Source organism: Magnolia sinica, chromosome 5, assembly GCF_029962835.1.
Source record: "Magnolia sinica isolate HGM2019 chromosome 5, MsV1, whole genome shotgun sequence".
In the NCBI taxonomy this organism is placed as follows: domain Eukaryota; kingdom Viridiplantae; phylum Streptophyta; class Magnoliopsida; order Magnoliales; family Magnoliaceae; genus Magnolia; species Magnolia sinica.
Window position 1 is genome coordinate 102,659,967 of NC_080577.1, and position 13,983 is coordinate 102,673,949.

A 13,983-nucleotide genomic window follows, 5' to 3' on the forward strand; every position below is an offset into this window, starting at 1 on the left:
CGCTAAGCGTACTGAGTAAACTATGTGGGGTCCACTGTGATTTATGTATTTTATCAACTTCGTCCATCCATTAATTTTAACAGATAATTTTAAGACTTGAGCCTAAAAACGAAGCATATCTAAACCTTAACTGGATCACATCATAGGAAACAGTGTCAATTGAACATTTATTGTTGAAAATTTATTGGGGGCTACGGAAGTTTTAGATCAAGCTTGTATTTGTTTTTCCCTTCATCTATGTCTGTGTGATCTTATGAACAGTTTGGATGAGAAATAAACATCATTGTGGGCCCTAGAAAGGTTTCAACGGTGGAAGTCATTATTCCAACTGTTTCCTGTGGTATGGTCTACTTGATTTTGAGTATGCTTAAATTTTGGTCTCAACCCCTAAAATAATATGAAAAAAATGGATGGACGGTGTGGATAGATCAGATACATTCACGGTGGGCCCAACAAAGTTTACTCAGTACGATAAGCGCGTACCGAGTAACTTTGTGAAGCCTATGTGGGGCCTACCACAATGTATGTGCTTTATCCACACCTTCCATCTATTGGCTAAAAAAAAATTGTCACATCTTCCTTGTAATGCTCTCTTTTACTTTACCACCTTATCATGGATTGCCTCACCCAATCAAATTGGTTTGAGAGCGATGGTTAATTAAAGGTGGGCCTCACATGATGTATATATGTACATATTAGGAAAGTTAAAATGTGATTGGTATCCAAGGGACGGCTCTGATTTCATGTGCAAAAGCTAGGCAATGGGGCATTACTTTCCCTAATCTGACAGAATGACATGATGTGCATGAGATCCACCCCGTCCAATAAGTGTGTCAACATGCGTTTGGACTGAGGCCCAAAAATCAGGCCGATTCAACAGTCAGGTAGGCCACACCGTGGTAAACAGTTGAGATAGAAAATCTCACCATTAAAACCGTCCAAATTGCAAGTACAGTTCACCATAGTGTGTATATGCCATCCAAACCACTCATCTAGCATTATACATCAGGATTAATGGATTTTTCCCAAAATAGGGCATTCCAAGACTCATGTGGATGAAACCATACCAATTTATAGGTTTTAGGCATGATTTTACACCATTTTGGACGGTGACATCTAAGTCTTGAATTTGATTGAATTTTAAGATCCATGGTGAAAAATGACGATGCATCTAATTGACGGCGTGGATTTGATGGATGTTTGTCCTAGCAATGAATTAGCCATGTTAGGGTCCCATGTGCCTACACAAGCCAGGCAAGTGGGTCCAATTTCACTCTTCACGTGCATTGCTAGTAGTATGAAGCTATTCATAAGGCCTTGGAAGATACTTTAAACCTTTTCTGAGAGTGTTGGATAAGGTTTACGTCACCAGCGAGAGGGACCAATCATAGAATTTGGACCTTAGAATCTAAAAGGAAGTGGATTAGGTGCGGCCCGGCCTAAACCCAACATGGTGCGGCCCTGACTCTGGGTTCCACCTAGATGTATTTATTCAATATCCATTCTGTCCATTGGGTTTGAACGCCTATTTTAGCGTATGAGTTCAAAAATGAAGGAGATCCAACTCTCACAGAAACCACACTATGTGAAACGGTGGTTATCTACCATTAAAATCTTATCGTGGGCTTTAAAAGTTTTGGATCAATCTCATATTTTTTTTTCCCTTCATCTATGTCTGCATGACCTTATCAACAGGTTGGATGGAAAAAAAAAAACACATTACAGTGGGCTGTAGAAAGTTTTCAATTGCAGGTATTCAATCATCACTTTTTCCTATTGTGCAGTCCACCTGAGATTTACAGTTTCTTCGTTCTTGGGCTTATACCCTATGATAATCTAGAAAATAGATGAACGGTGTGGATATACAATTGATACATCCAGGTGGGGCCCACGGTCAAGGCCGCACCGTGTTTGGTGAGGCACGCACCTAATCCGCTCCCCATCTAACAGCATTCTCTGAGTCTATTCTCTTTATTGAGGGGAGCGGATTGCCTGTGACCCGGGGCAAAGAGATATCTCTGTGCCTGAGGCTGTGTGGGGTCCACATAGTTGTCCGTCGAAAATCCACTCCGTCCATCTGTTTTAAAATATCACAATATGACCGATAAAAATCAAGAAGAGACAACCACAGGTGGGCCACACCAACAAAATAGTGGGAACATGAACATCCACCGTTGAAACATTCCTAGAGCTGACCATGATTTTTATATGTTATCCTGATGTAGAGCGGGTCGTAGACAGTTACATGGCCAAGATGGATCAGAAAAGGCCCGGTCGACGACAGTAGTGATCCAGACCATCGAACCTTAAATCGGGCCTCACAATCCGGAATGAGTTATTTGACGTAAAATATATGATTTTGGGGTAGAACGAGCTACTGAAGCCAACCAAACCCGCTACACCGGGTTGCGCAGCCCGGAATTATGAAAAACCCTTGGATCGACGGTCGTTTTCCTGTTTTAATTTCGTTTTTACTATAAATAGTAAGTTTTAGTTTGATTATAACTCTTTATCCGTCGGGCTTTAGGAGTTGCGCCCAACGTGAAAAGAGCTTAGAATAATTAGGAGAACGGTTTGGTGAAGCCAAATAGGACACTTACTATTTTTGGCCGAAAACCTTGTGCACTAGTAGACATCACGACCGTCTATAAATAGTAAGTTTACTATTTATAGTAAGTCGCGAATTCTAGGAGTTTGAGTTGTAGTTTGATTCTGATTTCTTTCTCATTGCTTGGTACCCCTATTTAAAGGGTTGTGAACTCGTTTTTATTGATCAATTAATCAATTTCGAATTTATTAGAATTTATTTCTATTTTCTGCTTTCTTTCCTCGTGGATTCGAGAAGTCTCTGTGAGGAGTCCAGAGAAGCTCCGTGGATTCGGAGTAGTTATCCTTATCATGTTCATCCCTGTGTCATATCCAAACCGTTCATGGAATTATTACCACTTAGATAAACTTTACGAAGAAATATCATCCTTATAAAAATCTACTGTCATTGCCAGACATTCAATATCCACTCTTTCGTATGGTATGGCCCACAGGAGTTTTGGATCTGCCTGAATTTTAGAATCCTATCCTATTTCGGTCCTTCAAATGAACGTAGTGGATTTGTCATTGACATCTCCATTGAGCATTGATGCTGGGAAGGCAATCCAATTTTGATAGGGCTCCTTACATATGGGTAGGAAGATCATCTACAAAAGTTAATGCATTGGGCTGTGTAACGTATTTAAATAAGATCATGACTATCAACCATGGGGAAACAGTTGTGAAATTGGTGGTGAAAGCCATTCTAGCTTATCGACCATTGGGGTAAATTGTAACAGTATAGAAGTCAGGGTGTATGTTGTAAAAGTGTATTCGGGTGCAGTTTTTCACTTTTGCAAGCCAAAACCCACATTTATCCGGTCTTGGAGAAGAGGCTTATTGTAGCCTAGAGGCAGATTTGTTGTAACTTTCTTGTAAATTGGTTTAATCACCAGTAGGGTGCGAATATCGCCTTAAAGATAGCGACATTGTAACGCGCTTTAAGCCCATCTTTAAGTGATTAATTTTCTATTTTTCTGCCTTAATCATAACAATGTTAGTGGAACAATAGGATTTTTACTAGTACGGATCAAATCTTTGAGAGCTATTACTATGAAAATCATTTCAATTACTATGGCATGGACCACCTGCTTGGACAAATCATGTGGGTCTTATTGTTTCAATCTAAGTGGGACACTACCTTGTGGCTCAGTTCAAGATAAACTTCCATGGATGTTCTAAGGGTATTAGTATTTTCTGCCCTCAAAAACCTTATGTTGACCTTATTTATATTTTATGGAATGCGCTTTCACTTCATTAATTATTTGTGGAACTAGTACAACATGCATGTTGATGTTGTTATGGGTTAAAGGAAAGGTTTCCTATAGTATTCATAAGAAAGATGGCCGGGTTTGGTCACAACAACCACCATCAAAGAGAGAGTTGTGTATCATGGATCTTAATACCCTAAATGTTGTAGTGGAATTGGCAACGTGTTATAATGTTTTTGGTCATCCTGTGTTATGGAGATGATTAATGAGTTAGGATCGACAATTTTCACCATCAAGCCTTTTTTACCTATGTATTGAACTCTTGTATTGGTGGATTGCATTATGTCTCTGATTAAAAAGACTCATCATATTTAGATTGGATTGATTTGACCATGTACTAATTTTAACTAATCCTTTTGAGGTTTTGAAAGAACTTCGTAGTTCTAATGTTTTTTGCTTTTGAGTCACCGTGCGATGTTAAATTAGTGGTTGGGATGTAGTTGTGGGTAATGAATGCATTATGGTGTGGTAGAAACCCATACGCTCTGGTAAGGTATCCACTCATTGTAGAGTAACCTCAACTTTAATTATCTATTAAGCGGTTTTATAGCAAGCATGTGCATTTGAAATATCTTAAACATTTAACAATCAATTTTAATTAATGATTTTTTATTTTAATTGTTAAAGTGCTCTTATCACACTTAATGAGACATTCAATGATCGAGATTTTCTGATTCATTTCTTAGTCGACATGGAATTTAGTTAATGATGGTATTTGCAAAGAGTTGATGGATTTGGTCATTTTGAATGCAAGGGCAAGCAAAAGATGTAGTAGCGTGTAATGAAAGCTATCAAAATAAGGAGTACCACGTTATGCTTACCTCTAAAATTCATTATAAATAGATCTTAAGGTGAGAGAGAGGGGCTTTTGGCATCCCCACCCCCTAAAAGATTTGGGAGAGAGTAATAAAAGAAAAGAAAAAGAAAAAGAAAAAAGAAAAAAGAAAAAAAAGAAAGGAACATCCACCTCTCTTCCTCATCCCTTCATCACACACACATGCACACCCCTACCCTATTTAGGATAGTACACATATTTATGTTCTGTTTACTTTATTGGGATAAATGGGGGGGAGACCACATGTATTACAAGACCATCATTAAACTTCTAAACGATTGCAACAGAATAAATATTGTAAGACCATCATTGAACTTCCACGTGATTGCAACAGAATAAATATTGCATAGTATCCTAACCATTGATTTTTTTTTTCTTTTTTGAATTTTGATCGCAACTAATGGGAATCCTAATTGACTTCCACAATTTGAAAATTTTCAAAGTTCTATGCTTCAATGTGTGAATGTCGTCCCCCCGACATGCGTGCGCAGGTTGAAATGTGTGGCACAGTGGAAAATTACCTTTCAATGGATGGTGTTTTCGCTATTGTGTGTGGTTGATCCTTTTTAGAGTGATAACGACCTGATGTATATTATTTTATTTGGGTCATCTTAACATCTTTGGCCATGTGATACTTTTTCCAAGGGCAACCTCTAAATGTTGTGTTTAAAAGATTGGAGTTGCCACTGGATGATTGTGCTATAATGTGCCCACGAGCGACTAGAGTCTATGGACCTGCCTTGGATTGGAGAATCGTGAAATTCTCTAGCCTAAATAACTCCTGATATTTGATCTGCAACTTGAGTAAGGGTCTCAATTACGAGAGAAGGAGTTAGGCACGTTCTCTTATCCGCACTTATGTGCGATATCTACTTTAAAGGACGTTCAATTTTTGAAAAAATTATATATCTGCAAAAAAATGTTGGTTATTTGGCCTTACTTCGTATAACCCTACAAGTGGGCTAAACAAGCAAGAGAGAAAAAATAAATAGATCACATCTTTTCTTTACAAAGTTGAAAGACAATGGACAGACAAACAAAATAAAATAAATATGCATGAAAAATAAAAGATCATATCCTTACTTTATAGAGCTGAAGCCCCGGGCAAACAAATATGATAAGAAAGAAAGAAATAAATACATTAAAAAGAATAAAATATTATTTATAGAAAAGAAATTGTATAGAATGTTACAAATCAGTGGTTTTTGAAAAAATAGAAAATTTAAAATTTTCAAAATTTCAGGAATTTTCTGCCAAAACGCCTTTTGAAATTTTGAATTAAAAGTGCGGTGTGTGCGCTTTGTCCTACATCGGAAATGTAAAGAAAAGTTGTGTGGTTTATATGAGATCTTGTGAAGAGTATTCTTACTTGGAGTTTTTGGAGGAGGTGATACTCGGGTTGTACGCACTGGAACACACGCACGTGCGCGCGCTCGGGCTCGGGCACGGCCGTGGGCGAGGGCGTGGGTAGTATGGCTATAGTGGCGCTAGATGTCGCACTTTCACTTCGCACGTACCTTGTGCGACCTCGGTGCGATAGTCTAGTCAAAGCCTTAGGGCGGTGGATTTGAAAATCTGAAATGAGCCTAGGTTTTATAGGTGACTGAGAATGGTCGGATCTTTAATCCGCAACGTTCAGCCGTCTCTAAAAATGGATAGCCACCTTGAAAGTAACAATGGTCCGAAAACGAACGGGCCAGGATGATCTAACGGTCAGATCTTCTGATCTGACGACCAGAAACGTCTAGGATTAATTGACAATGGTCAGAAACGTTTTCAACGTTCTGGACCATTGAATACCACACAGCAACGGTAAAACGTCGTGAATTTCGAGGGTCAAGCAAAGCTCAAATCCCGAGATTCTGAACATCACTTATGTCCTGTGGAAGATAATGTTCTGATTTCTTCCATATTGATTTATTAAGCATGCATGAAATTTTACTAAACGACGTATCATACTCCAGATTTAATGAAGTTAAGCAAGTGCGTAATTCCAAAACATGTCTATGTAAATATGTACAAGTTTCACAAAATTTCTTCCAGAGTACGAGTCCGCGATCAAGTTCAATATATACATGTACAATTTCAAAATGAACAAAATGTGGTAATGTAAATGTAGTGTCCAACTAAGCCCAGATGCTCAGCCTTCCCTACGTAACGGTACGTGGCCTACATCGGCCCTCCCGAGAGTTGGAAGTAGGAGAATTCCTCCTCCTCATCCAAGAAGTCCTACTCCAATGCATAGACGTCATCCGTACCTGCATCTACATCAGCATCTGGTTGGTGTTTTAAAACACCGTCCTAGAGTGAGAGTGAGTGATCAACTCAGTGGTTCTAAAAGGCAAAAGTTACACATGTTATCAAGTGAATCAATGCAGTAATGATAAGGCAATCATAAACAATCACTTCTTAACTATTTTTTTTTAAATGCAAGAATGGAGTGTAGGTAATAATGCATGCCCTCGCCCATCAACACTCCCTCAAAACATGACTCTGACTGCCTATTTTGCATATGACAACACTTGCTCATATGTGCGACTCCAATGCCTTTTCGTCACATTCTAACTAATGCAGTGTGATGCATGATCATGTTAGCCAAGTGATTAATTATGCTCATTCATCCAATAAGTTTGGGAAGCTAGGGTACCTCCCTTTATAATATTGACCCAAATCGAATATTAGGCATCGGACAACTGCAGCAGTCCTCTTCCTGTGTTTTGGATCTATCTAGGTTCATCACTCCTAGGTAAACACATGCGATAGGAAAGTTGCAAGAAGTGGTGCTTACGGTCACTACGGGGAGACTCGTCACCCCAGCGTCGGCCGACAACACGAACATGATGTCCCATACCACCATGCCCGGCTCACGAGTCTTGAGGATCGTGGTACCATAGTTAAAGGTGGATCTTTACATTGGTGAGGGGTACCTTAAATTCAAATAGTCGTGTCTATACATGGTAAATACATAATAGGTCAATCGGTTCGTTAGGCAAGCTCGATTAATATGGACACATGCTGACCAAATCGACATGGAGCGCATAAGCGCCCCTCGTGGTCTAGCCACTGTTGACATGCGTCGTACGACTCGTGTCTTTCGGGTTTGCCCAAGGTGGCCAGACTAATTCAGCCTCCCAAACATGGGTGTTTACTGATTGCCTGGACTACAATTGTAGCCCCATTCCTAACCAAATGTTCTTAACACCCTTGTGTAATATAAATATCAACATTCGATAAGCAATCATGGTGAATTTCTCATTTGGGCATTTTGTCAAACACATAGACCATGGTAACTACAACTTGCATTTTATCAATTAGTTACATAGAGAAAAATATACATATGCATAAGACCACAAAGAATCCTAATAATCATAGCAAGTACAAATCATCAACCATTTCTTATTTAGACAATTTATCAAACACATAGACTACGTTAGCTACGACTTACATTTTATCAATTCATTACACAAAGAAATGCATGTGCATGTGACAACAATGAATCCTAGATTAACAATCATGGCAAGCACTAATCATTTTCTATTCCTCATTTAGACATTTCATCAAACACATAGGTCACGTTATTTACTTATTACAGTTCATAGGTGTATCACATATAGATATCGACGTGTTTAAGATAATACGGTAGCACTCATGGCAAACATGAATCATTAGCTGTAATGAAAGCATTGATAAACCGTAACCTAAGTGTTTATAGTCCACACCTTTCGATAGTACGCTTAACTCGGACTCGATCCTAGGACTATGTTTCTAAGGAAAGAACGTCGGTCGCCTAAACAAGTAAACGGGTTAGCTAGGTTGGAGAAAAACCATTCGGGAGACTTACATCACTATAGGGTTTAGTATTTCTTACCCCAAGTCACAGCCGGAAGAGTTTTGGTAGCGAAACGTGGCGGTGATTAGGCACGTGGATCCATGGGAGAAGATTTCCCACAGTTGTAACGATTTTCCGACCTTCCTCTTCTGTCTTTTCTCTTTTCTATTCTTAGGGTTTAGGAAATTCGTATTTGGGAGAGAGTGGGTGTGTTGGGAGCTATTTATAGCCCCAAACAAGGTGCAAATGGCCCTAGGGCCACTTTGTACCATGTTTATACCTTGTGGGTGGCCATTTCTGACGATCAGGGCTCTTAGGGAGGCCCACGGCCCATCTACGTCATGGGGTATGCTTCCTGACAAAGGATCCACGTTAGGACATGATTTCGATGCGATCGAATAAGCCGATCGACCGTAGAGAGCCTGTGTTAGATCAACAGTCATACGTGTCCAATCGAAGCCATGGTTATACAGATATGTGTAGGAAAATTTATTTTCTCTATGTGTGAAGTTTGGTCATAAACCAACAATCTGAAATCTTCAACTTTGCATAAGAGAGGATGACCCAATTCACTTAAGTTTCAGTTCATTTTCTCAGGATATTTGCATTTCTCACGCTCTCAACTCTCGGCCCAATCTGGGCATTTCTGGACACTATCTGGGCTTGATTCCTGCGATGGTTGTCAAGCCCATCAGGACGAACATCGTCCTATAATTTCAAGGTCATCGGATCCCCGACGTGCGGTTTAGGTCCCTTACGGAGTTTCAGTGTACTCCCGAGAGCGACAGGCCCTTGGGATTTCTCTTAGGTCTTCAGGTGGCATTGAGCCAGTGGTACTCCTGATTCTAGGCCTTCCCATTTGTAAAAAAATGGTGGCCCAAGCTTAACCCACCGACTGCTTAGCATTTAATTAAAATTCGTCTAAATTATACAACTAATTATGGTCCTTGGGTTGTTTCGCCTGAGGTTGTACTCAGGTCCTTGTAAGAATTTTTCTGGGATGTTACAAACGGTGCTATACCTAATGCCTATATAAACTGGACCATTCCCGTCCGATTTCGTCATCTCAACACACCATCCTTCCCATCAAATCAGATACAATCCAAATCTCCAATATAGAATACTGTGAACATCTGTACTGTCTGAGTCTGCCAGAATAGATCTACTGCGTCAAAACTGTTCCATAGTGGACCTATCGTGATTGCTGCACACTGGATCCAGATAAGGCTTATCTTATCCTGTAAGCAATTCGCCTGTAACCCATCAGCAGTTGATAAGGGGGTGAATCACGCTTTAAGGACGGCGTATTTTTTTACGCGATTCAGCCTAGTGAAATAATTTTTTATAAATTTATTTTTTATATTTTTGGTGTATCCAAACATCAATTTGTAACAATCTTAAAGCGTGATTCCATGGACACCGAAAGTGTTGCATTAGTCAAACTGATGAACCAGGATTTGATCCGATTAGACTGATTCGATGGTTCAAATTTCACTAGATGGCAGGACAAGCTGAAATTTCTGCTGACTGCTTTGAAGATCTTCTACATCCTGGACCCGACTCTCCAACCTCTGCTTGAAGCAAAGGACACTGACACTCCAGAACAGGTTGTTGCTAGGATCAAGCGACAAGAAGATGAACTGCTGTGTCGTGAATACATCCTCAATGCTCTCTCTGATCGGTTGTACGATTTGCACACGGAGACCACATCAACGAAAGAAATTTAGAGCGCACTGGAATATAAGTATAAGGCTGAAGAGGAAGGTACACAGAAATTTTTAATTGCCAGGTATTTCGACTTCACGATGGTAGATAATTTACTGTTGCTTGCCCAAATCCAAGAACTACAGCTTATTGTAAACAAAATAAAAGCCATAAAAATTGATCTTCCTGAATCCTTTCAAGTCAGAGCTATCATCACAAAATTGCCTCAAAGCTGGAAAGATTATAGGAAGAAACTACTGCATAAATTCGAAGAGTTCACCCTATAACAAATCCAAAAGCATCTTCAAATAGAAGAAGAATCCCGTAACCGAGACAAAAAAGATGACACTAATGGTGCATCATCATCCAAGGTGAACTCAGTAGAACGACCATCCCAAAATAATTCCTATGAGAAAGCTGATTCCCTTAAATCTAATAAAGATCAAGGAGAATTCAAGAAAACCCAAAAGAAAAAAAATGGCAAACCTAAGGGAGCTTGCTATGTCTGCGGCAAGACCGGACATTTCGCCAGAGTCTTTAGGGACCGTAAAAAGCCTAAGAAAGAGGTTAATGTAGTAGACGATGAAATCGTAGCCATGGTCACAAAAGTGAAACTAGTTCAAGAGAAAATTCCAGGTTGGTGGTACGATATAGGTGCCACAGTCCATGTATGTAATGGTCGTTCTGCCTTCAAAACCTATGAAGACGAGACCAATGGTCAAGAGGTTCAAATGGAAAATGAAAGACGATCGAAAGTTATAGGCAAAGGAACAGTGGAATTACTCTTTACCTCTGGAAAGAAGGTAATCCTAACCAATGTACTGCATGTCCTAGATATAAGGAGGAATCTTGTCTCAGGGGATCTCTTAAGTAAACCTGGGATTAGGGTTGTGTTTGAATCAGGCAAGCTGATCTTATATAAAAATGGAAACTTTGTGAGTAAGGGTTATGCTTGTAATGAGATGATCAAGCTTTCTTTAAATGAAAAGAATTCTTCTGCTTACATGATTGAGTCTGTAACGCTATGGCCTGGTAGACTAGCCCATATTGGTTACAGTACCATAAAACTCATGGCTAAGAATAGCCTCATATTATACAATGATAGTGACAAAGAAAAATGTGAAGTATGCATACAGTCTAAAATAATCAAGAAACCATTTCCTAGCGTTGAGAGATTATCTCAAATATTAGACTTAGTACATACTGACATATGTGAACTAAATGGCATTCTTACCTATGGAGGTAAAAGGTACTTTATAACGTTTATAGATGATTGTTCAAGATATGTATATGTGTATTTGTTAAAATCAAAAGATGAAACATTTACTGCATTCAAGATCTATAAATCTGAAGTAGAAAATCAATTAGTGAAAAATATTAAAATCCTTCGTAGTGACCGAGGAGGAGAATATTTTTCTAATGAATTTTCTAACTATTGTGAAGAACACATCATAATACATCAGTGTATAGTACCTTATACACTACAATAAAATGGTGTAGCAGAAAGAAAAAAATAAGACATTAGTAAAAATGGTCAACTTAATGCTAATATAAGCACAGTTGCCATTAAATCTATGGGGAGAAGCACTGTTAGCTGCATGTCATATTTTAAACTGAATTCCATCTAAGAAAATCAAGACCTCTCCATATGAAATATAGAAGGAAAAAAACCAAACATAGGGTATCTTAAAGTATGTGGGTGTCTTGCATACTGCAGAACTCCATAACCTAAAAGAACTAAGTTAGAACCAAGAGCTATTAAGTGCGTCCTTGTAAGATATGCACAACATAATAAGGCCTATAGACTTCTAGACTTAGACTCCAATGTAATCATAAAGTCTAGAAATGTAGAGTTTTTTGAAAATTCTGTATTCGTGGAAAAAAAGAATGCTGAGATTTAATCTCCTAATGAAATTATAAAAGAAACACAAATAGAAGAAAAAACTCCTAGTGAACCTCGTAGGAGTCAAAGAGCAAAAGTAGAGAAGAGTCTTGATCCTGATCAAATAGACTCTCAGCGACTCTTTTTTCATCTAGATGAGGGTGATAGGGAGTATGTAATTAGGAAAATACTCATGGTTTTAACTATAGAAGATGAACGTAAAACCTTTAGTGAAGTTATGACTTCAAGAGACTCTGCTTTTTGGAAAAAAAATGCCATTAATGATGAAATGGATTCCATGATATCTAACTAAACATGAGAATTGGTAGATCTACCTCCAGGTTCTAAACCAATAAGTTATAAGTGGATATTTAAGAATAAATATCATATAGATGGTACAATTTAAATCTTTAAAGCAAGGTTAGTTGCTAAGGGTTTCTGACAGAATGAAGGAATCGATTATTTTGACACTTATTCTTTAGTAGCTCGAATAACATCGATTAGGATCTTATTCGCTTTAACATCCATACATCATCTTCATATCCATCAAATGGACGTGAAGGCAGCATTCTTGAATGGTGATCTCTATGAGGAGGCATACATGGAGCAACCAGAAGGGCTTGTTCTACCAGGGAATGAAAGAAAAGTGTGTGACTTGTTAAGTCTTTGTATGGATTAAAGCAAGCACCAAAACAATGACATGATAAATTTGATTGTAAAGTTCTGTCTTATGGTTTTGAACATAATATTGCTGATAAATGCATATATTCAAAAGTGTTTAATGATTATGTTGTAATCATATATTTGTATGTAGATGATATGTTAATAATTAGTAACAAAATGGAAGGTGTAATTGAAACAAAAAAGTTTCTCTCTTCATTTTTCAAAATGAAGGATCTTAGACAAGTGAATACCATATTATGTATCAAAGTTAAAAACATAGTGGGGGTTTCGCATTATGTCAGTCTAATTATATTGAGAAAATAATAAACAAGTTTAATCACTTGAAAATTAAAAAGGCAAAGACCCCGTTTGATCCAAGTATCAAGTTAAAAGAAAATAGTAAAAGAGCAGTTGCACAACTAGAGTATGCTAGTACTATAGGCAATCTTATATATGCAATGCAATGCACAAGGCCGGATATAGCATACGCTGTGAGTAAACTAAGTAGGTTTATGAGTAATCCAAGTGTTGAACACTGGAAAGCAATAAGTAGAGTTCTAGGTTATCTTAAAGAAACCAAAGAACTAGAGCTATTTTACTCAAAATTTTCAGCAGTGTTTAAAGGATATACCGATGCAAGTTGGATATCGAGTGCAGGGGACAACAAGTCCACTACAGGGTGGATATTCACCCTAGGAGGTGCAGCTGTGTCTTAGGATCCAAGAAACAAACTTGCATAACGCACTCAAATATGAAATCTGAGTTCATAGCTTTAGCTGCTACAAGCAAAGAGGCTGAGTGGTTAAGAGATCTTCTATTAGAAATCTCATTTTATGCGAAGCCTATACCGGTTGTTTCACTTCATTGTGATAGTGAAGCCACTCTAACAAGAGCATATAGCGATACTTATAATGGGAAGTCTAAACACACAAGTTTGAGACATGACTATATAAGACAATTGATTAAAGATGGAATCATTGTAATTTCATATGTGAAGTCGAGTATATAAGACAATTGATTAAAGATGGAATCATTGTAATTTCTAAACAAGTCTAAACCTCTGACGAGAAAGGTAGTAAGGACAACATTAAGAGGGATGAGGTTGAAACTTTTTACTCAAAGTTTCACTAGTGAAAGAAACCCAAACCAAAATTAAAAAATCTCTAAATATTGATTTTAATGGATAACAACAATTCACTGATAAGTAAAAAGT